Below are 25709 nucleotides of genomic sequence, written 5' to 3'. Positions count from 1 at the left end.
CCACCTGCACGGGGGTTGCTTCACAAGTAGTGAAGCAGGTCTACAGGTGTCTGTCTTTCCCTTCCGCTGTTGTCTTCCCCTCTCCATTTCCCTCTGTCCTATCCAACATCAATGACGGCAATAACAACAATAATAACTACAACAACAATAAACAACAAGGGCAACAAGGAAAAAATTGCCTCCAGGAGCCGTGGATTTGAAGCACAGGCACCAAGCCCTGACAATAACCCTAGAGGCAAAAAAAAAAAAAAAAAAAAAAAAAAACCCAACACAGTTTGGAAGAGTTTGTTTTAAAAACAATAATCAGGACCACGGAGGCAGCTCACATAGGGTGCACCTGCTTTGCCCTGAATGTGACCTGGGTCTCAGCCCCTGTGCACTAGATGAGAGAATAAAATACTGGGGGAAGTTTTGGTGCTGGGGTACCTGCCCCTCTGGCTGACTCCCTTGTTTTTCTCCAGGGTTATTATGGGGGCTCAGTGCTGGCACTGTAAAACCACTGCCTAAGGCAGCCATTTTTCTTTTTTTTCCTTTTTAATTAATTTTATAAGACAGAGATAAATTGAGAGGGGCGAGGAGACAGAGAGCTAGAGAGACACCTGCAGACATGCTTGACTACTCCTGAAGTGCCCCATCCTGTGGATGGTGAACAGGCCCTCGAACCTGGATCCTTACACATTGTGGTATGTACACTTAACTGGGTACACTACTGACCAACTCCCCTGACTCTCTATCTGCAAAAAATCAGTTTGGAGCAGTGAAGCCCCAGCAGTAATAACAACTAAATAGTAAGCATCATCTAACTTCGCATAACTGCAAGAAACTTACTCCATACCACATGAGTGGTTTGAAGGTAAAAGGAGGGAAAAGATGTCATGTGAACTTTAGTAAAAAAGAGTTGGGGGGAGAGAGAGAGAGAGAGAGAGAGAGAGAGAGAGGGTGTGTGTGTGTGTGTGTGTGTGTGTGTAGGAACTGAGTGAGAGCTCACCAGGGAGGGCATGTGTTTTGCCATGCATACGGTGTGGATTCAGGTCCTGCTACCATGGGTTGCTACAGTGTCTCTTCCTCTAAATATATATGAAATAAAGATAAATAAAATCAAGGAATGGTGAAATCATGCAGGAATAAAACCCTGGTGTCACACATAAAAGATCTAGCCCAATTACCAGGTAGAACAGAATTCAGCACTATAGAAGTCACTGGAGATAAAGACATTACATCAAGATAAAAGAAATCAGTCCACCTGGGAGTCAAGCAGTAGCACAGTGGGTTAAGCGCAGGTGATGCAAAGTGCAAGGACTGGCTGGCATAAGGATCCCGGTTCAAACCCCCGGATCCCCACCTGCAAGGGAATCACTTCACAAGCAGTGAAGCAGGTCTGAGGAGTCTTTCTCTCCCCCTCTCTATCTTCCCCTTCTCTCTCCATTTCTCTCTGTCCTATCCAACAACAGTGACATCAATAACAACAATAATAACTACAATAATAAAACAAGGGCAACAAAGGGAAATAAATATTTTTTTTAAAAAAAGGGAACGGATGGTGGCACACCTGGTTAAGCTTATGTTACAGTACTCAAGGACCTGGGTTCGAGCACCAGGTCCCCACCTGCAGGGGGCAAGCTTTGCAAGTGGTGAAGCAGTGCTGCAGGTGTCTCTCTCTCTCTCCCCCTCTCTGTCTCCCCTACTGTCTCAATTTCTGGCTGTGTCTATCCAATAAATAAAGATAACAAAAAAATAAAACATTTTAAATAAAAATAAAAGAAATAAGTCCACCTAGTGACACAGTAATATCATTTTGGTGATTTCTTCATGTAATTTTAAATTATAACATGGGAGCTTCTAAATTCGAATAGGCTGAATAATGTAATTATAAGGACAGACAAGTCCAGTGTCTCAGGAAATAGCTGATAAAACATTGGACACTCATGTCTGAGGCTTCTGATTCAATTCCCATCACTGCAAGTACCAGTGTGATGTTCTGGTTAGACTTCCTCACACCCTCAAATGTAATAAAATGAAAATGAAAAGGGGGGTCAGAGAGAGAGAGGAAGGAGTCCATACTATGGCTCTGAGGTAAATAGTCATAATGGAGAGGGATGGGGGTCTGATAATTTCCCTAAATTTAAATCAGCCAACAAGCTTCTTATCAAAGAGAAAGAGAGAACAGTAATATCTGTGAACAACATTGATAGGTGTGAGGATGATTTGTCTGACAACTTGCTGTCAATGCTGTTTACAGAGACTGCTCTTTCACTAACCCTTATGACCCAATGACTACATTTTATCAGGGGGGTGGGAGTGAGCATTGCAGCACATCCCCACCTGGTTTCTATCTGCCCAGAAGGGCCAAGCCCCCCCCCCAACCTCTCTAATCCCCCATAGGATGCCCCCTCCTATGCCTTGTCCATTGTGAATGGGAACCAGCTTATCCCTTCTGTGGGGTTTATAGGCTTTGGGTCCCTCAGGGGTGCCCAAGTCCTGTGGCCCCTTCATCCTGTGCCAGGAGTGGTGTGTGACCCCCCAACACACACACAGGGCCACACCAGGACTTATGTCCCTTTCGCCCTCAGTTTGCCTGTGGGAACTCAGGAAAATAACAAATGCAGATCCCAGGCAGCAATGATAAAAGGAAGATAGATAGCTGTGCCCTGTGCAGCTCCATGCCACCCAGCCAGGCTTCTGCCCATGTGGTCATCTGCCTACCAGCTTCTAGGTCATCTGCTGCCCCCCTGCCCAGCAGTGTCTTCCAGCACCTCCACTGGCCTCTGGAGTCTAGCCCCCACCGTTTTTGCAACCCAACTACCTCAGCCACTGCCCACCCAGCCCACCCATCTCTATTTCAGCTTAGTGTTTGCACCTTCACACAGTGTGGGAGCAAAATAGAAGGGGGCAGCGAAAGTTGTAAATGATGTAGCAAATGCATGTGGCTGAAAGCAGCCACTGCAGCACTCAGACTTCACAACACATTGCCAGAGCTTACCTGAGGTTCCCTGGCTGAATCCTTCACCCTAAGTTGTCTGCTGTCTCTCCAACCTCCTTGGAGTGCCTGTATCTAACTTCATTACAAGGAAAAGCTGGCATCTTAAAATGGGTGGGGCATGGTCTCTCCTCTTCATCAGGGAAAAATTATAGAGACACTGGCATGTGTAAATACTGGGCATAATTCACCAGTGATGTATTTTATTCCTGGGCTTTATTTGTCAGAATATTTTTAAAAATTTATTGCCCTTTTTATTGTTGTAGTTATTATTGTTGTCGTTGTTGGATAGGACAGAGAGAAATGGAGAGAGGAGGGGAAGGCAGAGAGGGGGAGAGAAAGATAGACACCTGCAGACCTGCTTCACCACCTGTGAAGCGACTCCCCTGCAGGTGGGGAGCCGGGGGCTCGAACCGGCATGCTTACTCTGGTCCTTGCACACTTCACGCCACGTGGGCTTAACCCATTGCGCTACCACCCGACTCCCTTGTCAGAATATTTTTATTATTCTACTTTTAAAGTACTGACTCAATCTCCTTATTATCAGCCCATTCAGAATGTTTCTTCATGATTCTGTCTCAGGAGATAATAGGTTCTATAATTATCTTCATTTATTCTCATCTTCCCATTTTGCTGTTGCATATTCATAGAAATTTCTTATATGTTGTGTCTGTTGGTTGCAAAATCTCATTTTCACTTCTTATTTTGAGTTTCTTTTAATTTCTCATTCAAGCTAATGGCTTACAATTTTTCAATGTCCTTTCACAATGTCAACACGTATTTACAGGTTTTGTTTGTTTGTTTTTTGCCATCTGTCATGGCTTTGCTGTCCTGGACCAACTTTTTGATAGAAAACATACAGGTAGAAAGCGACACAGACGGAAAGAAAAAGAAACAAGAGCACTGAAGCTTTCCCCCAGTGTGAGGGATGGGGTGCAGGCTCAAACCTGGGTTGAGCTCATGGCAAGGCTGGTCCCCTACCAGGTGAGCTAACTTGCCAAACCTACATTAATCTTTTTGCGGTGCTTTTCTGGTCTCTCGCTTATAGTTCTGTGTCCTTTGTTGTCCTCTTTTTGCCACTATCTAGTATGATATCCTTCAAGTATGCAAACACAGTATCGAGTCGGAGGCATTAAGAGTAGGATAGCGCAAAGCTCTCCTCCATCGCCACCACCTCGGCCGCATCCACCCGGTGCCGCCTTGCGTGCTGGTCCACCTCCAACCCCGCCCGCGGCCTGGGTCCAGCCTCCGTTCTGCTCCGCGGAGACACAGGGGATAAAGCATAGAACTCTCAAGCATTAGGTCCTGAGTTCAATTCCGCGGCAGCACATGGACCAGAGTGATGTCTGGTTCTTTCACTCTCTGCCCCTATCTTCCTCATATATAAATTCGTAAAATAAAATAAAATGTTTCTTCATAAAACAATGGAGACTATTGATATAAAGATGACTCTAGGGAGTTGGGCGGTAGCACAGCGGTTAAGCACAGGTGGTGCAAAGCACAAGGACTGGTGTAAGGATCCTGGTTCAAGCCCCTGGCTCCTCACCTGCAGGGGTGCTGCTTCACAGGCGGTGAAGCAGGTTTGCAGGTGTCTTTCTCTCCCCCTCCTCTCTCCATTTCTCTCTGTCCTATCCAACAATGAAGACATCAATAATAAGTACAACAATAAAAAAAATAAGGGCAACAAAAAGAGAAAATGAATATTTTTTTAATTAAAAAAATGAGACTTCTACACTTCCAGGTTAAACAAGGTCATCAATCGCAATCTTGGAAGCTAAAACATCTGATGACAACATCAATATGCATGAGATAACTAAAAAAAGAGACTGGTGGAACATGACTACTATTCACCTATTTATTTGCAATATGGTGCTAATAATCAAAATCCTAACTGAGGTCAAAAGCATAACTTTCAAATAATAACAAAAGTATCACTGGTACTCCTCATACTTTATAGAGGTCTCTTTTTTTTTCATTTCTCTGATTAGCTGTGGCTTCGAGCATTTTCTCAACTATCTGTTCACCTTTGGATTTCTTCTTTTGAGCAATTTATCTTTTTATTTTTTAGTTATTTATTGGATTATCAATCCTCTCTGATTTATGATACAGATATTTTCTTGGTGATCTGGGCGGTGGCACAATGGATAAAGCACTGAACTCTCAAACATGAGAACCTGAGTTCAACCGCTGGCAGCACATGTATCAGTGTGATGTCTGGTTCTTTCTCTCAATCCTCCTATCATTCTCATTAATAAATAAATAAAATACTAAAAAACAAACAAAAAAACACAAGTATTTTCTTGTAGTCGGTGTGTGGGGTTGTCTGTTAAGATGCTGATTCCCTTGCTCTGTAGAAGATTTTAAGTTAGACATACTCATGTTTCTTAATTTTTGTTACTGTTTTTTTTTCTTGCAATTAAATGTGAATTGGTGAGTATGTTGCCAAAACTTATATGGAGAAATGTTTCATGTTTTTCTCTAAATATTTAATGGTGTCTACTGTGTTAATTCTCTCATTCATTTCTAGTTCATTTTTTGAAACTTTACTTAGATGAATAAAGAAATTTTTGAGGAAAAGAGGACACAGGAAGAGAGATGTTTGTGTCACTGTTTTACTGTTGTGACTTGAGAATTAAAATTGAACAGAAACGGACTTTTACATAAAAGATAAAATTCATGAATATAAACTTTCACATATTATAGCACCTATTATGATTCTACTGATCTACCTTCAGTAGTTTTCTCTTTTTAATTTTTATTTATAAAATGGAAATATTGACAAGACCATAGGATAAGAGGGGTACAATTCCACACAATTTCCATCCCCAGAACTCTGTATCCAATCCCCTCCCTTCATACCTTTCCTATCTTTATCCATCTGGGAGTATGGACCCAGGATCATTATGGGGTCCAGAAGGTGGGAGGTCTGATTTACCTTCAGTGGTTTTCTCTCATGTACAGGTTCTTTAGTAGTAAAGTATTTCCACAATATCTACACGGATACAGCCTTGTTTCTTTATTTTTTTAATATTTAATTATTCTCTTTTGTTGCCTTTTTTATTGTTGTAGTTACTGTTTTTGTTGTTGTCATCATTGTTAGATAGGACAGAGAGAAAAGGAGAGAGGAGGGAAAGACTGAGAGGGGGAGAGAAAGACACCTGCAGACCTGCTTCCCTGCCTGTGAAGGGACTCCCCTGCAGGTAGGAAGCAGGGGGCTGAACCGGGATCCTTCCACAGGTCCTTGCGCTTTGCACTACATGTGCTTAACCTGCTGCTGTGCTACCGCCCAACTCCCTGTTTCTTAATTTTTTTATTAACTTATTTTTTATTTGATAGAGACAGCCATAAATGGAGAGGAAGAGGGATGTAGAGAGGGAGAGACACAGAGAGAAACCTGCAGTCCTACTTCACCACTCATGAAACTTTCCTGGGAGTCGGGCTGTAGCGCAGCGGGTTAAGCCCAGGTGGCGCAAAGCACAAGGACTGGCATAAGGATCCCGGTTCAAACCCCGGCTCCCCACCTGCAGGGGAGTCGCTTCACAGGCGGTGAAGCAGGTCTGCAGGTGTCTGTCTTTCTCTCCTCCTCTCTGTCTTGCCCTCCTCTCTCCATTTCTCTCTGTCCTATCCAACAACGACAACAACAATAATAACTACAACAATAAGAAAACAAGGGCAACAAAAGGGAATAAATAAATAAAATAAATATTTTTTAAAAAAAAAGAAACTTTCCCCTAGCAGGTGAGGATCAAGGACTTGAAAACTGCATCCTTTCACCCTGTAACATATGTACTCAACCAGGTGCACCACCACCCAGCCCCAAGGTCTTGTTTCTAATGCTGGTGCATTCATGTGTGAAAAATGTCACTCTATTTAAATATTTAATCATTTTCACATTAATAGACTTTCAGTACCAAGTGGGCTTTTCTATATATTAGAATCGAAGATGAAGATAGTCCAGGAGGTGGTGCAGTAATACAGCTTTAGACTCTCAAGCAGGAGGTCCCAAGTTCAAACCCCAGCAGCACATGAACCAGTGTGAAGTCTGATTCTCTCTGTCTCTCTCCCTATCATTCTACATGAATAAATACATATTAGAAAGATTTTAAAAATAACATTAAAGATGAAGAATTGAAATACGTATTCATATTCCTTATAAGCATATAGGTATGGGTTCACTAGTTTACTAAGAAAATATGATCTCTAATTATTTTTAAAATTTTACTTAATGTTTTCTCTGCACTGTGAGCACTTTCATGTGACTGAGGATTACCAAACTCACTGTTTAACACGTAGCCTATTTCCATATGCTCTATGAGTAGTGGAAGAACTGAAAGGTTTTCTGTATTGTCTGCATTACTAGGGTTTCTCTCCATTGTGCGTTATTTCTTGTAATTAAAGATGACTGAAATGACTGAATGTTCCACTATGATCCATATTTATAGGATTTCTCTCCATTGTGAGTTCTTTTAAGTACCTGATGAGTAGAGGAACCACCAAAGGCTTTATTACATTTTTTTCCATTCCTAGAACTTCTTTGCACTATGAGTTCTTTTGTGTCTCCGAAGATCACCGGATCGACTGAATGTTTTACTACACTGTTTACATTCATAGGGTTTCTCTCCACTATGCATTCTTTCATGTTTCTGAAGAGAACTGCATTGACTGAATGTCTTACTACATTGTTTACATTCGTAGAGTGTCTCTCCACTATGCATTTTTTTCATGTGTCCGAAGAACACTGGAAGAACTGAATGTTTTCCTACACTGTTTACATTCATAGGGTTTCTCTCCACTGTGAGTTCTTTCATGTACACGAAGATGACTGGATCGACTGAATGTTTTGCTACATTGTTTACATTCATAGGGTTTCTCTCCACTGTGAATTCGTTCATGTTCATGAAGATGACTGAAACAAATGAATGTTTTACTACATTGTTTACATTCATAGGGCTTCTCTCCACTGTGCTTTCTTTCATGTATCCGAAGAGCACTGGAAAAACGGTATGTTTTCCCACATTGTTGACATTCATAGGGTTTCTCTCCACCGTGAATTCTTTCATGTGCCCGAAGATGACCGGATCGACTGAATGTTTTCCCACATTGTTTACATTCATAGGGTTTCTCTCCACTGTGAGTTCTTTCATGTGTCCGAAGAGTACTGGAACAGTTGAATGTTTTCCTACACTGTTTACATTCATAGGGTTTCTCTCCACTGTGAGTACTTTCATGTATACGAAGATAACTGGATGTGCTGAATGTTTTACTACATAGTTTACATTCATAAGGTTTCTTTCCATTGAGAGTTCTTTTGTGTTTTTTAAGCTGACTGGAATAAGTGAATACTTTGTTGTGTACTTCACATTCTTGAGGTTTCGCACCATCTTGACTTTGTTCTTTGGACTCAGAGATTTTCTCTCTATTACTGGAAAGCAGTGAGAATTTATTTAATGATATTCTAATGGGAAAAAAACTTTATTTATTTACTTATTTATTTATTTTTATATTTATTTATTTTCCCTTTTGTTACCCTTGTTGTTTAACATTGTGGTTATTGATGTCATTGTTGTTGGGATGCATTGGATCGACCTTCTCATGGTGCATCCCGTGAGTACCCATTCATTGGGGAAACTGACGATCCTTCCTAGCCGACTGAATCCACATGGATCCCAGTCACTTTCAAAGCCAGCAACAAGCAGCTCCTGACAGCTTTCAACCTGACCTGTTGACTGGCTACAGAAGAAGGGCGAATGCTAGAAGAAGAAGTTGTTGGATAGGATAGAGAGAAATGGACAGAGGAGGGGAAGACAGGGGAGAGAAAGACAGATACTTGCAGACCTGCTTCACTGCTTGTGAAGGAACTCCACTGCAGGTAGGGAGCCGGGGACTTGAACCAGGATCCTTCCTCTGGTCCTTGCATCTGCACCACCTGCACTTAACCTGCTGCACCACTGCCTGACTCCCAAAACTTTATTTTATTAAGAAAATGCAGGCCATTATTATACATAAACAACCAATATTCATAAACATTATCAATACATTTGACTAAAAATGTTTACACTGACAAGATAATAATAAATTAAAATTATACAAAGACTCTTATAGTTAAAAAGCTCAAAGAAAAATCTGTTAAATACTAAATAGAATAATACATAAGTGAGTTGAACCACAAACAAAAATATACTTACAGCAATATTGTATTTATTAATTGAAGTATTTTTTGTCAATGGTAAGTTTTATCTTTGTGTTTAAATTTTTCTTTTTTAAATAAATATTTATTTCTTTATTCCATTTTGTTACCCTTGTTATTTTTTATTGTTGTAGTTATTATTATTGTTATTGATGTCACCATTGTAGGACAGGACAGAGAAATGGAGAGGAAAGACAGAGAGGGGGAAAGATAGACACCTCCAGACATGCTTCACTGCTTGTGAAGCAACTCCCCATAGAGGGGGAGCCAGAGACTGGAACTGGGATCCTTACGTCGGTCCTTGTGCTTTGCGCCTCATGAGCTTAACCCGCTGTGCTACTGCCCGACTCCCTGTGTTGAAATTTTTTACTGAAATCACTAATTCTTCTATTAAAACTCTCTCTAAACATTATAAAAACATAGGTAGTCATACAAGGGAGATATGCTTAATGTTTCCAAATATACTACTTTGTAAACACCGAGTTTCTCTTATTTATGTTTGTTTGTTTGTTTTTAACATTTATTTATTTTCCTTTTTTTGTTGAACTTGTTTTTATTATTATTGTAGTTAATGTTGTTGTTATTGATGTAATCACTATTTAATACGACAGAGAGAAATGGAGAGAGCAGGGGAAGAGAGACACCTGCTGAATTGCTTCACCGCCTATGAAGTGACTCCCCTGCAGGTGGGGAGCCGGGGGCTCGAACCGGGATTCTTACGCCGGTCCCTGCGCTTTGCGCCACATGCGCTTAACCCACTGCGTCACCGCCCGACCCCCGGTGCTTTTTTTTTTTTTAATAATCTTTTATTCGGGAGTCGGGCGGTAGCGCAGCCGGTTAAGCACAAGTGGCGCAAAGCACAACCACTGGCTTAAGGATCGCGGTTGAAGCCCCTGCTCCCCACCTACAGGGAAATCACTTCACAGGAGGTTAAGCAGGTCTGCAGGTGTCTTTCTCTCCCTTTCTCTATTTTCCCTGCCTCTCTCCATTTCTCTGTGCTATCCAACAACAACAACATCAATAATAACTACAACAATAAAACAACAAGGGCAACAAAAGGGAATAAATAAATAAATAAATAAATAGACTTAACTTTTTTTAATATTTATTTTATTTATTTATTCCCTTTTGTTGACCTTGTTGTTTTATTGTTGTAGTTATTATTGTTGTTGTCGTTGTTGGATAGGACAGAGAGAAATGGAGAGAGGAGGGGAAGACAGAGAGGAGGAGAGAAAGACAGACACCTGCAGACCTGCTTCACCGCCTGTGAAGCGACTCCCCTGCAGGTGGGGAGCCGGGGTTCGAACCGGGATCCTTATGTCGGTTCTTGTGCTTTGCGCCACCTGCGCTTAACCCGCTGCGCTACGGTCCGACTCCCTAGACTTAACTTTTTAAAAAAATATTTATTCATGAAAAAGATGAGGAAAGACAGAAAAAAAACAGTCATTACCCTGCTACATGTGTACCAAGGATTGAATTCAGAACCTCATGGTTGAGAATCCTATGCTTTACCCACTGCGCCACCTCCTGGAACATGGTGGGGTTTTTATGTTTTTTGTTTTTGTTTTCTGGGGTTTTTTTACATTTATTTATTTATTTATTTATCCCTTTTGTTGTCCTTGTTTTTTACATTGTTGTTGTAGTTATTGTTATTGTTACTGATGTCGTTGTTGTTAGGACAGAGAGAAATGGAGAGAGGAAGGGAAGACAGTGAGGGGGAGAGAAAGACAGACACCTGCAGCCATGCTTCACAACCTGTGAAGCGACTCCCCTGCCGGAAGCCCGAACAAGGATCCTTATGCTGGTCCGTGTGCTTTGCACCACATGCGCTTAACCCGCTGCACTACAGCCCGACTCCCTTTGTTTTCTGTTTTATCTCCAACACAGTTATATGTTGGAGTGAGTACTTTCTTCTTTTCTATTCTTTAAAAATATTTATTTATTTATTTTCCCTTTTTCATTGTTGTATGTATTATTGTTATTATTGATGTCGTCGTTGTTGGTTAGGACAGAGAGAAATGGAGACAGGAGGGGAAGACAGAGGAGAGAGAATTCTAGACAGACACCTGCAGACCTGCTTTACCGCCTGTGAAGTGACTACCCTGCAGGTGGGGAGCCGGGGTTGGAACCAGGATCCTTAAGTCAGTCCTTGTGCTTTGCGCCACATGTGCTTAACCCACTATGCTATACCCAGTACCCTCTTTTTAAATTTTTTTGGAAGGGGGTACCCCCAAAATTTTTTTTTCCATAGCACAGAGAGAAACGGAGAGGGGAGGGAGATAGGAAAAAGAGACTGCAGCCCCATTCATCACTCATACAGCTTTCTTCCTGCAGGTGGGCACCTGGCGCTTGGACTCAATTCCTTTCACATGGCAATATGTGGCCTTAACTGGGTGCAACACCTGGCCAGCCCCCAAAATTTGTTGTTTCTAAAAATAGCTAACCAAATAAATAAATCTATCCTATGGGGAGGCCACCTGCACTTAACCTGCCGTGCCCAACTCCCTGTTTATGATTTTTAAATAAACTTTCAAATCCCATGTCAACAACATTTTATTTACTTACTTTTTTTGCTCTTGTTTTATTATTGTATTTATTGTTGTTGTTACTGATGTAAGGATACATTGCTTTTGATAGAACAGAGAGAAATGGAGAGAGGAGGGGAATACAGAGAGAGGGAGAGAAAGATAGAGACCTGCCGACCTGCTTCATTGCTTCAGAAGGAACTCCCCTGCAGATGGGGAGCCTGGGGTTCTAACTGGGATCCTTACGCAGGTCCTTGTGTTTTGTGCCACATGTGCTTAACCCACTGTGCTACCACCCTACTCCAGAACATTCTGTTTTTAAAGTACTGCTTCCTAGACCTAGCAAGCCCTGAGTCCAATACTGGAGAATGGTGTTACACCTTGTATATACATATGTCAAGGATACAATGAATATTTGTTGTGAATTTTCAAGGTAGATGGTCTCCTATTGTGGGGAGCTCAGACAGGTTGTACAGCAGGGGCAGGTCCAAGGCTACTTACTGCCCTGCTGTGACCATGCCCCACACTTTACACCTGAAGGGATGGTCTTCATGGAGTCCCCACCCAGGACACCCCAAGACACAAAAAACCACGACCAAAATGATTGAGGAGGGTTGTCCTGGCATGGTGAGTGGCAGCCTCTGGATTCAGGAGCAGAAGGACAGGGGTTGGGGGACCTCCTTTGGCCCCACCCTGACCCACTGCCTGTTGTCTCTGAATTAAATAGTCAATGTATCTCAGAAGCTGTGGAGGAATTATGACCTCATCCTCAGAATGTTAGGCATTGTTTCCATGGGAACTGGCAGACCCAAAGCAGCCCTGAGGTGTCTATTCCAAGGTAAGTGTTGTGTTAGAGATGTGAGACAGGAAGCCCTGGAGCTGGAGAATTAATGAGGGGTGAGGTCAGAAGGCAGTGGAGGAGTCACTAGAGAGGAGATTACAGGGATGGGGGAGATTGTGGAGTTGGGGAGACAGACACAGAGGTGGGGACACCAGGGACTCGGGAGGAGGGATGAGCAGGAAAGGACCCTGGAGGCAGGAAGATAATAGCTTTGGGGTCAGGAAAACTGGGTCCAAGACACTTGATGAATCCCCTTCTGAATTTCAGGGAAGTTGATGTTAATACTCCCTGCTCCAGATAAGGACTGACCTTGGGGTCCACTTGGGCTGCCCCAGTGTATGTGAGGACTGGGTGCTGTGCCCATCTCATGGGAAGAAGAGGGCTGGGACCTGGTGGGAGAGGGTGGTGGGAGACCCTGAGCTTCCACCCTCCACCTGTCTTATCTTTCTCTCTCCCTCCACAGCAGACACCATTCTCCTCACTGCAACGCCTCACCAGGCTGTCCTCACTCATGTTTCTGGGCTGGTGCACCTCTCCACTCCTGGGAGGCCTAGGTGGGTGCCTTCCTCCATGAGGCCCAGCCCACCAATTTCAGGAGACACCTGAAATCCAGGCCCCCCACCTGGGACCCATCACCTTCAAACTCCTAGGACCCAGCCCCAACAATAGGAGACTTGTGGGGCTCAACCCTCCACCTAGAGCCCCAACCCTGTCAAGCTCTGGAGACCTGAATCTCCTTGAAACCTAGTCTTCAATCATGTGACTTCTGGGACCCCAGCCCCTATGATTTGAAAAGACCAAGAATCTCCCTAATTGGAGACCTTTGGAAGACACACGTCCTGATCCCTCCACCTTATCACCTGAGTTTGAATCCGGATGAGCAGGTAAAAGACCTCACTTACCCTCATCATTCCCTGAGTCGAACACATTTTTTTTCTTTTTTTTTTCATTTTATTTATTTTCCCTTTTGTTGCCCTTGTTATTTAACATTATTGTGGTTATTGATGTGGTTGCTGTTGGATAGGACAGAGAGAAATGGAGAGAGGAGGGGAAGACAGAGAGGGGGAGAGAAAGACAGACACCTGCAGACTTGCTTCACCGCCTGTGAAGCGACTCCCCTGCAGGTGGGGAGCCGGGGGCTCGAACCGGGATCCTTTCTCCAGTCCTTGAGCTTTGCGCCGCGTGCGCTTAACCCGCTGCGCTACCACCCAGCTCCCCCATCTGACACATTTTTTTAATGTCTGATGTTTCATTGCACTAAACCAAATTCATCTCAAAACATATAGCATTAGTAGTGTCAGAAGAGGAGATGTGATGGGCAAAGATAGAATGTATTTTTCCACGAGGATCTCAGGATAGACAGTATCAAAGACAAATGATGTGAGATAATATTTAGCATCTTAGTCCAAGAAACATACAATCTGTGTTAGAACCAGAAAGAGCTTTACTGCCATGTATATAAAAAGAGAATCATCCGAGAAGAATGTGTGGTAGAATGGGCAGCTTCTAGGAACCATAGTCAAAGATAAGTCAGAAATGAAAGTTAAATGTCAAGAAGTGTTTCCACAGGCTCAGTCAATCCTTCCCAACTTGGTCACCTGTAAGGATTTACATTTAAAATATTTATAATCAGAGGGTGGTAGTGGTGTACCTGGTTAACTGAACATATTACCATGTGGAAAGATCCAGATTTGAGCCTCCTCTCCTCAACCATAGGGAGAACATTTCACAGTGAAGCAAATCTGCAGGTATGTATCTTTCCTCTCTCTGTCTCCCTATGTGTATGTGTATGTGTATGTGTGTGTTCCCCTCCTCTCTTAACTTCTCTGTCTTATTCAATAAAATTGAAAAAGAAAAAAGATATTTATAATGTAAGTAGAACATGAGGTTAATAAAAAGTTACAATTAACTGATTCATTATATTCAATAATCTAATGCATGAATTATTCTAATCAGTGGGATCAGAAATCAGATGGCATCATAAGAGTCAACATACTTTTCCTGAACAAGATCTGCAAATATTTTGAAACATGGCCATATATATCTATCTCAGAACTAATAAATTTGGGGTTAGGTGGTGTCTCTACTGGTAAACAACACAGGTTGTCAAACACAAGTACCAAGGTTCAATCCCCCAGTCCTCATGTGTAGAGGAGGAGTCTTTATGAGCGGTAGAACAGTCTGCAGGTGTCTCTTCTTCTCCCTCTGCCTCTTTCTGTCTATCGTAACTAAAGACAAACAACTAATGAGTTAAAATGTAGCATAGAAGCAGTTTTATAACATATTAATGAATGGGCAGTATTATGTTCTAATAAAATTGTATTTACATAACCTGCAGTCAGAAAAGAGGTGATCCATTTGGCTGCTGTACTTTGTGGACTCCCCTCTTCAGTGCTCACCAAAACACATGGCTGATTGAATCATGAAACTTCAGTTCCACTCCTCACTGAACAACATTCCATCTGGATGAACTTGGGGGGGGGGGTCAAGGTTCTTCACAGAAAAGATATGATATGTGCATTGCCTTGAATAAATACATACACATGTACATGTGCTGTGAGATTTGTTGTAAGGAACTGGTTCCTGCAAATGTAGAGGCCTGATACAGCCAAAGATTGTAGGTTAGAGAGTCTGGAGATTCTTGGAAGAACTGCAGTATGACTCCAGGGACAGGCAGTTGGCAGAATTCCTTCATATGGTGGAGAGCTATCTTTGTTCTGTTAAGAGCTTCACTCCATGAGTGAGGCCCACCTGTACATGGAGGGCAGTCTAGTTTAACTCAGAGCTTATCCAATAGCACCATCCCAAAGTCTCTAGAATATTTAGCCAATTATTTGGACATGATGGTACAGCAAAGGTGGCATGTAACATTTTTTCACCCTTTTTTTTTTAAAAAAAAAAATTACTATTGGATAGAGACAGAAATTCAGAGGGGGAGACAGACAGAGGGAGAGAGGCAGAGAGATACCTGCAGCACTTCATCACTTGTGAAGCTTTCCCTCTGCAGGTGGGGTCCAGGGGCTTGAACCCAAGGCCTTGCACATTGTAGTGTGTATACTTAACTGGGTGCGCCACCACTTGGACCCCAGTACCTTTCTTTTTCATGTATTATGTATTGGATGGAAACACAGGGAAAACCAGAGGGGAAAAGAGAGGAAGGGAAATAGAGAGAACTTCAGATATCTCAGTCGTATCATAAGTATCCCCCTTAACATTCTTAGGTACCAAGTTTCATCCTTAGGACTGTGCCTATGTCAGAGTTGAGCAGCACTCTGTTCTCTCCCTCCCATAAAATTAGTAAATAGATTTGAAAAAAAGCTTCACAGTTGAATGGTCTTTTGACAATTGTTGAGAAGCCTCTCTCATTCAGATTCATCAGTTGTCTCTGCTCAGACTGAAAACAAAACTCTTTGAGGAATATTCAGTTTTCTACACCTGGTTTTAACACAAAGGCCCAGAATCGGGAGTCGGGCTGTAGCTCAGCGGGTTAAGCGCAGGTGGCGCAGAGCACAAGGTCGGCATAAGGATCCCAGTTCGAGCCCCCAGCTCCCCACCTGCAGGGGAGTCACTTCACAAGCGGTGAAGCAGGTCTGCAGGTGTCTATCTTTCTCTGCCCCTCTCTGTCTTCCCCTCCTCTCTCCATTTCTCTCTGTCCTATCTAACAATGACAACATCAATAACAATAATAACTACAACAACAACGAAAAACAACAAGGACAACAAAAGAGAAAATAAATAAATAAATAAATAAATAAATAAATAAATAAATAAAGGCCCAGGATCAATGAACATTCAGTGTCTTTCTCTAGATGTAAGTTTCTGTTAACTGTGGATTTTGTAGAGTTTCATAAGTGGTCTAATCTCAGCTAAACATTCTGGAATCCTGAAAAAATGGCAGCAGATTTTATGTGTTTCTGGCTGTTAGAACAGACACACACACACACACACACACACACACACACCTTTAAAAAGTATGAATATAAATTTAAACAAACAATAACAGAAATGTCATCAAGTACCACTGAACTCAGTGACTGTATAATGAATCCATTGATATAAACAGTATTTTTTTCAGTTTCCTTTTTTTAAAATTTGATTTGTTTAGAGAGAGAAATTGGGAGGGGAGGGATAGAGAAAGGGAGGGAGAGAGAGAGAGAGAGAGAAGAGAGAGAGAGAGAGATAGATCTGTGGTACTGCTTCACCACTAGTGAAGCTTCCCCTGCAGCTGGGAACTACAGTTTTAACACAGGGCCTTGCTCAGCTAGCCTTGTGAACTCAACTAGGTGTGCTAATGTCTGGACCTCAAACAGAATCTAGCATATCTCATTACTTGGAATAGGTTCAAAGATGTCCCTGACCTGGGTGACTTGATCACAATCTCTGATGTTGTGCCCTCCATTTAGGGGGCACAGCAACAATGAACATTATGATCTGACTTTTCTCTTTGCCACTGTAGAGATCAACATGAACACCCGTTAGATCCTAAATGTTACACTGGCTTTTAATATCTATCATTTCTTTAACAGATACCATAATCCTTTAGAGAACATCTTATTTGGGTAAAAAGGATAAGGGGTGGGTGTGTGTGTGTGTGTGACCTAATTCTAATAATCTGCTGCCATTGTTTCAGGAATTATTCCAGAATGTTCAGCTGAGATTGGACCACTTATGAAACTCTACAAAATCCGCAGGTAAGAGAAATTTACATCTAGAGAAAGACACTGAATGTTCATTGATTCTGGGCCTTTGTGCTAAGATCTGGTGTAGAAAACTGAATATTCCTCAAAGAGTTTTGTTTTCAGTCTGATCAGAGACAACTGATGAATCTGAATGAGAGAGGCTCCTCAACAATTGTCAAAAGACCTTCAACTGTGAAGCTTTTTTTCAAATCTATTTACTAATTTTATGGGAGGGTAGAGAACAGAATGCTGTTCAGCTCTGACATAGGCAGTCCTAAGGATGAAACTTGGTACTTAAGAATGTTAAGGGGGATACCTATGATACGACTGAGATATCTGAAGGTCTCTCTATTTCCCTTCCACACTGCCTCTTTCCCTCTGATTTTCATATGTTTCCATCCAATACATAATACATTAAAAATAAAGGTGCTGGGGCCGGGTGCTGGCACACCTGGTTGAGCGCATGTATTACAATGTGGAAGGACCTGGGTTTGATCCCCTGGTCCCCACCTGAAGGGGGAAAGCTTATGAGTGGTGAAGCAGGGCTGCAGGTGTCTCTCTGTCTCCCCTTTCTATCACCCTTCCCTCTTGATTTCTGGCTTTTGGTACAAATAAAGAGAATAGTATATTAAAAATTAAAAAAAATAAAAAGGTGTTATCATAATCATGCCTAAGAATCCAAGGCCCCATGCTATACCACACACCACCATAGCCAGTATCATTTTTTCCTTTTTTAAAAAATCTATTTTATTTAATAAGACAAATGTAAATTGAGAGGGAAAGAGAAAGTAGAGAAGGAGAGAGAAAGATACACACCTGCAGTCCTTCTTCACCACTCATAAAGTTGCCCCTGCAGGTGGGGAGTGGGGCTTGAACCCAGGGTCTTGTGCATGGTAATGTGTGTGCTCAACTGGGTGCACCACTGCATACCCCACCCCTATTCTACATTTGCTGAAACTATGGGCCTCAAAGGCAAAATAATCAGTGCTCAACTGGACAGAGCTGGAAGCTGCAGGCTGATGAGCACCAGTGCTGAATTCCCAGTCTGCTTGAGGTCTTTAGTCTTTCCTGGTTCCACATTCGGGACACAGCACTGACTGCAGAGCCAGCACCCTCACTCAAGGATAGAACAGGACTCAACTCCACCTCTGGTCTGGGGAGAATCAGGTTGGATTCCAGGGGAAGCGATGCTGGAGGCTGAGGGCAGAGTCTGGTGTCCAGTCTGCCACATGGGGACAATACAGGTCACGCTCCATCAGTGTCTTTCTTAAGTTTATCTCTTAGGCATATTTTTGTTGTCATCAGGTGTTCTAGCTTCCAAGATTGCGATTGATGACTTTTTTTTAAACTTGGAAGTGTAAAGTTCTCAACTTTATATCAGTAGTCTCCATTGTTTTATGAAGGAACATTTTATTTTATTTTATTAAAAATTTATCAGGAGTTGGGTGGTAGCACAGCGGGTTAAGGGCATGTGGCACAAAGCACAAGGACAGGCATAAGGATTCTGCTTCAAGTCCCCGGCTCCCCATCTGCAGGGGAGTCACTTTACAGGTGGTGAAGCAGGTCTGCAGGTGTCTTTCTCTCCCCCTCTAAGTTTTCCCCTCCTCCATTTCTCTCTCCATTCCTTTCCAACAACAACATCAATAACTACAACAATAAAACAACAAGGTCAACGAAAGGGAAAATGAATAAATAAATTCTTATAAATAAATATTATTTATTTATTTATTTATTTTGTTGGGAAATTGTGCAGATGCGGTCACATCCACCATGTTGTCCCCCTCACAGTATTGTCAATACCCTGTGAGAGTTGATACAATATTCCTGGAATGCCTTGTTTACTCCTTCCCATTTCTGCGAAAGCTGTAATCCTATCCTGGAGTGCCTTGTTTACTACTCCCCCTTGCCATTAATCCTATCCCGAGTGCCTTCTTTCCTAGCCAATCACATCCTGACTTGTCACTTCCAGAATTTCTTCCATAAAAATCCTTCTTCTTCTGCCCTACCCTCTCTTAGCCCCTTCACCTCGGTGACCAGATGCAGAGGAGGGTTGCTGCGCATAGCAGGAGGCAGCCATTTTGCTAGCTCCACGTGGCCCAAACCGCTGTGCTATCTCCCAACTCTGAGGTGTCTGCATGAATAAAGATTTGTATTCTCTCTAAGCTTTGCTTGCTTCTCTCTCCCTGAGATGCAGCTCGACAATTTATGAGAAAGATAGGAGCCAAGAGTGAAAGAACCAGACATCACTCTGGTACATGTGCTGCCAGGGATTGAACTCAGGACCTCATGCTTGAGAGTTCTATGCTTATCCACTGTGCCACCTCCCAGACCACAGGAACAACATTTTATTTATCTTCTCTAGCATATGTTTATGTTTAGATGATCTCATGAATGTTTTAAAATGCAGTATAAAGATGTGATTTTGCAAACTATATGTTGATATTGTTTCTCAGGCTGGTCTAACACCATTTTTACTTGATGTGCATAAAAACGATGAGGAAATGGTAGTATTTTTAATAAGCATGTGAGAAATATAACATGCCAGCACCAATAATATGAAGCCTGTGGGCAAGAGAGGCTTGTCTAATTCCCCCTAGAAGCACAGAGAGTTGGTGAGCACACTACTCTGCCCTAATACAGTGAAGACTGTGAAGGAGGGGCTGCTTTGATTCCTTTAGACACAGGGAGTTGGGGGCCACACTCACCAACATGAACACAGTGAACCCTAGGAAGGGACAGTCTGCTCTGCCTTCCCTGGATATATACATGGGAGTTAGAATTCATACCTGCCAGAGCACAGTAGGATGGTCACCATCTTCTTTCTTCTTCTGAAGACGATACTCTTATGAAAAACCTGGAAACTCAAACTGCAAAATGTCTCCAACTTGATGGACACAGAAGCTATTATAGGCATGCAAAGAACAGTGACAAACTTGTTGTTGAGGCAGTCTGGTGTCGGGCTGCACCGCGGAGAAGAGAGCGGACGTCCAGAGCAAAGGGGTACACAGATCTTTATTATAGGATGGGGGGGAGGTTTGGTTCAGACCACGTGGAGCCAGCCAGCAATGGCCGACCACGGGGGGAGAGCAGGGAGCGAGACCTCAGAGAGGGAGAGCCGAGAGCCCAGAGAGCCCCAAGGGAGGGGTGAGGGGGCTTTTTATTGGGCGACAACCAGGGGTGACGTGTAGGGCCAGGATTGGTTGAAAGGGGGCACTCTAGGATTTGGCGGAGCATAGAAAAACCTGGGGGTGGAGACTGCATCAGAATAAGTCCTCAGCAACATCTCCTCCTATCCCTTTATATCTAAATGGACACAGTAAAGAAAAATGGAATGGAGCAGGCTTAAATGTTTTAGAGGAATGCCATGCTCAGGTGGGAAGATGTAGGACTTTCTGTGGAGGAGGGAAGGCTTAAATGGCTGCCAACCTTGTGAGATTTATGCGTCCTCCTGTGCTCAACCCCTCTTTAGAGAGAGAGACTTACCTGGAGAGACTCATCTCATAGGTTTAAGCGCAGCCTGCTCAACCATCTCTTCACAATATCTCTACATCTTTTCTATCTTTCTACCTAGTAATAGCATAAGATGTACAAAGTCTATAAAGGACTATCATGGGGCAGAAACCTTTTGGGCATAAGCCTGCATGACATAACAAAATAGGAAGGGACACGAAGGGGAGAAGTAAAAGCCAGTGTGGTGTGAAGGGAAGGATTGGTGTGTAAAGGAGCATTCCCTGTTTGGGTGGGGAAAGGGGCAAGGGTACATAATGAGGGGGAGGCGGGAGGCATGACCCACCAAACAGAGGAGCTATTTGGCATTGTATAGTCCTCAAGGCAACAGTCTGTAAAGTCTATGAATTACTCAGGATCAGTCTATGAAAAACCAGCAACGTGAAGGGAAGGAAGCTGCTGTAAAATTGTCTAAAGTGTCCGAAGGGTATACCAGCAAGTCCGATAGAAGTCTCAGTCCAAAGTAAGCGACTGGGGGAGAAATGGCAGGGGATAAAATGCTGCATGAGGAAGGTCAGCCTCTGGAATTCTGCTTTTCTGTAGATTGTGAGCTGGAACCGCCAAAACGTGACAGGTCAAAGCAAAAGCAGGAAAGGCAGACAGGCAGTAAAAAGGTTCTGTCCTTGGAGTCTGCGAATCAGATTCTTCAGATTGCGTTGACTGACATCTAGGGTTTCGGGGGGTGTGCCACGGTAGTCGTGCCATCTAGTGAGTGATGTCAGGGTGTGCAGGGGTTCAGATGGTTTTTCCGGGATTCCTGTAAAGAAACACAAACAATCTGCTTCTCGTGGTTAGCAGGGCATCTGATTTGAATGCTTTATAGAAGAAGAGGTTTGGTGCCTTGACCAACTGAGTATTGGGGGATGTATCTTTCCTATTCATTTATGATTATATTTTATATTATTTGTCATGGTAGTCAGCCGTTTATCTGGAAGGTCCTGGGTGATTCATGGGGAAAAAGACCTTATCTTTTAACAAAGACTCTAAGGTGTAGGGAGGCGGGAACTATCTTATCCCTTTTTTTTTTTTTTTGTATCTTGTATCTTGCCTTTGTTGCCCTAGTTGTTCTTGTTGTAATTATACTGTTGTTATTGCTGATATTGTGGTTGTTGGATAGAACAGAGAGAAATGGAGAGAGGAGGGAAAGACAGAGGGAGATAAAGATACCTGTAGACCTGCTTCACCGCCTGTGAAGTGATTCCCCTGCAGGTGAGGAGCCGGGGGCTCAAACTGGGATCCTCAAGCCAGTTCTTGCTAAACTCGCTGCGCCACCACCCGATTCCCAGGAACTATCTTTTAACATAAACTCTATGGCCATGCCAATAGCAACCTTGAGGGCACATGTGGCTCCCCACATGTCCCCCTGTCTTATATCATGTTTTGATGTTTGGCGGACTTTGTTTTGTGGCAGGGTGGACTGTGCCTGTCTTAGGTTGGGGATCAGCCTTCCGTCTTACCCGTCATTGGAACACCTGGTCATTTTTGCCCAGTAGTACCAGATGCCTTGTCTTAGGTTGACTGGATAGCGCTAGTTTCCTCTTACCCGTCATTGGCTAGCCAGCCCTCTACATGGTGGACGTTCTGATGGAGGGGGGCAAATCCTCCACAGCAACTCAATATTCTGCCATGTCCAGCCTATGATAGTGACTTTGTATAGGTTGCATCTTTATGGCATCAATCTGTTGCTGCAAAAGGCCATGAGCTTGTTAAGAATTATAGGACTGTGGTCCGGGAGGTGATGCAGTGACTAAAGCCTTGGACTCTTAAGCATGAGGTCCTGAGTTCGATCCCTGGCAGCACATGTACCAGAGTGAGTCTGGTTCTTTCTCTCTTTCTCATTAATAAATAAATTTAAAATGTGAAAAAAAAAGAATTATAGGACCTATTGTGAGCAGAAGAAGTAAAACAAGCTAGGGTCCCACAACTAAGGGTATACAGGTAAGGAAGGGGGAATGTATCCATTGATATGAAGAGGTAGGAGCATATCTCAAGTCTAAGGGAAGCAGTCAGTGAATGTGATGTCCAGGGGAACAGCCATTTGTCTTTGGGGGTAGTAAAGGATGTCCGTGGCATGGGTGATGTTATAAAGAGAAACATCTTTAAATTGTTGGCTGACAAAGGCAGGCCTATGGTGGCAAGACAAGATACACCAGTTAAGTTTACAAGAATATGTGAATGTTGCTAATTCACATAGGTTGGATATGGAGGAACTTCTTACAGTTTAATACCTTACCGTATGAACAGATGATTCCTCATATGAAGGCTTGATAGCTGTAATCACTTACTTGTGGAAAACAATAAAACTTGTAACAAGTTAGAGGTTTACTATAATTGACTTTGGACTATAAGCAGACTCAGGTTACATAGAGAGTTAATGCATGTTAGTAACAATGGTTTTAACATTTAGAGTACTTCTGAGCAGATGGGTCATACAAAAAATGTTTGGTCATTCAGCACACTCACTCACAAAACACAACTGGCCATTCATAACATAAGACATTCAGGGAAGGGGTAGGAGAGAGGGCTCTGTGAGCCAACTCTTGTAGGTTCTGCCATGCCATATTATGGATCCTGGGATGTATCCTGCATCTGGTCCTCTTGTGTTATTTCTTGTTCTTCAGGAATAACAGCGCCATCCTGCGGGTATTGTCGGACATGGCGGGCAGGAACCCAGACAGGTTTAGAGAAATTTTGAGGGAAAATGCATGCGAAACCCCTTCCCATGGTCAATAATGGGTCAGGCCCTTTCCAAACTTTATCGAGTGGGTCTCTCCATTTGACCTTAATAGATGGGAGGGTAGATGGTGTTTGCCAGTGAAGAATAATAGGGGGTAAGGCTGAGTTATTGTAAATATTAAAGAGATTTAACGTAGTTAAGGCTTTTGCTAGCTGGATATTTGGGGGATATGTTCCTTCTTTATCTTTATTTAGTTGAGCCTTCAGAGTTTGATGGGCCCTCTCGACAATGCCTTGTCCCTGTGGATTGTAGGGAATGCCCGTGGTATGAGTAATATTCCAGAGGGAACAAAAATCTTTAAATTGTTTACTTGTAAACATAGGTGCATTGTCTGTTTTCAAAAATAATGGGACCCCCATAACGGCAAAACAAGAGAGCATATGGCTTACAAGCTTTTTAGCACTTTCTCCTGTCTGAGCTGTAGCCCACATAAATTTAGAAAAGGTATCAATTGAGACAAACACATATTTTTGTTTGCCAAAGTTTGGTATGTGGGTGACATCAATTTGCCAAATAGCATTAGCTTTTAAACCTCGGGGATTAACCCCAAGGGTCTGGATAGCAGGTGTCTTTATGAGACTTGCACAAGAAGAGCATGTAGCGAGGATATGTTTTAACTGTGATACAGGAACATCAGGGAATCGAGCTTGAAGGCCTTTAAGATTAACATGGGTTAGAGAGTGAAAATTAGCAGGATCAGAGACAAAGACTGGGAAAGTTCCTGTGGAGGCAAGGCGGTCAACTGCGGCATTCCCTTCGGACAGGGAACCAGGAAGAGGGCTGTGGGAGCGAAGGTGTTGAATATACAGTGGTTGGGTTCGAGAACAGAGCATAGAGGCGATTTGAATCAAGAGAGGGGAAAGTGGGTTGTCATCAATTTTCACATACGAACGAGCAAGCCATGGAAGTAAGTTAACAGTATACACACTGTCAGAAAAAAGGTTGAAGGATTCTGGTACAGCTTTTAGTGCAAGAAAAACAGCATAAAGTTCTTTGTACTGAGGGGAATTATCAGGAAGCTCAGTAAATAGAGGTTTAGGAGATTGTTTGTCTGGGTAATATATAAGGGCAGCAGCTCCCCTTTTTCCGCCATCAGTAAAGATTGTAGGAGCAGAGGGAATGGGATCCCGAGAGAAAAGTTTAGGTGCTAGTAGAGGCAGAAGAGGTAAAGAAGCTATCAATTTATTAGAAGGAAAATGGTTATCTATTTGTCCTGGAAACCCCACAAAGCTTATGGCAAAGCGGGAATGATGGCGTATAAGCCACTCTGTATCTGTGAGAGAAAAGGGCAGAATGATTAAATCCGGTTCTTTCCCTAAGACCTGCACAGACCTATTTCTTCCTTGGCGAACCATGAATGCTAACGCATCTATCTCAGTGAGGAGTCTTGGAGCTCCTCCTACTGGCGTGTGAAGCCATTCAAGAACCCCATGGTCTTGCCACAGTGCCCCTACTACTGTGGGGGTGGAGTTGAAGATTAGAAGGTTTACCGGAGAGGAGGGGGAGAATCGAACAAGGTGCATGTCCTGGAGGGCCTGGTTAACCCTTTCCAGTGCCAAGGAGGCCTCAGGAGTTAATTTACGTTTTGAAGAGGGCTGTTTGTTTCCTTTCAACAGGTCAAACAGTGGTTGGAGGCAGCTTGTGGGCAGATAGAGATACTGCCTAAGCCAATTTAAATTTCCTAGAAAACTTTGTAAAGAAGCAAGAGTAAGGTTAGAAGGGAAGGTAACATTAGGTTTTAAGGGACGAATTTGCGTTAGAGAAATCTCTGAACCTAGGAAGGATATTGGAGGGATTAGCTGTATCTTCTCAGGGGCTACATTAAGGCCGCTTTTCTTTAATGCAGGAATGAGAAAATCACGTAAGGCATAGAGATCTGTATCTGATTTTCCCCATATTAAAATATCATCTGTATAATGAAAAATATTAAGGCCCTTATGAATATATGGGACAAGGGCAGATTTAACAGCCTCCTGACAAATCGTAGGACTATTGGCCATACCCTGGGGCAGCACCACCCATTCAAATCTATCAGCGGGGCTGGCATTATTAATAGACGGAACAGAGAAGGCAAAACGTTTACAATCTCGCGGATGCAAGGGGATAGAGAAAAAACAATCTTGTATATCAATAGCTATGATTGGAATTCCCGTGGGAATTGCAGAAGCAAGAGGCAAACCCCTTTGGGGGGAGCCCCAGACCTGCATGGTTTTATTTACTGCACGGAGATCTTGAAGGAGGCGCCATTTTCCCGAG

The 25709-nt window shown here is 42.9% G+C and overlaps 1 protein-coding gene and 1 long non-coding RNA gene across 2 annotated transcripts in view; one reads left to right on the top strand and one right to left on the bottom strand.

The window, feature by feature from the left end:
• The window catches only part of LOC103123868 (zinc finger protein 14-like), a 116194-nt gene that overhangs the window by 36137 nt on the left and 54348 nt on the right, over positions 1-25709 (bottom strand). The window lies entirely within an intron of this gene.
• LOC132535610 (uncharacterized) lies at positions 12446-13440 on the top strand. Its single transcript, XR_009547365.1, has 2 exons — positions 12446-12531; positions 12994-13440. It is a non-coding gene; the product is annotated as an uncharacterized LOC132535610 (long non-coding RNA).

This window comes from Erinaceus europaeus, chromosome 23 (assembly GCF_950295315.1).
Source record: "Erinaceus europaeus chromosome 23, mEriEur2.1, whole genome shotgun sequence".
Classification (NCBI taxonomy): domain Eukaryota; kingdom Metazoa; phylum Chordata; class Mammalia; order Eulipotyphla; family Erinaceidae; genus Erinaceus; species Erinaceus europaeus.
Note: the sequence above shows the minus strand (reverse complement) of the source record. Positions and strands in the feature narration are given on the sequence as shown.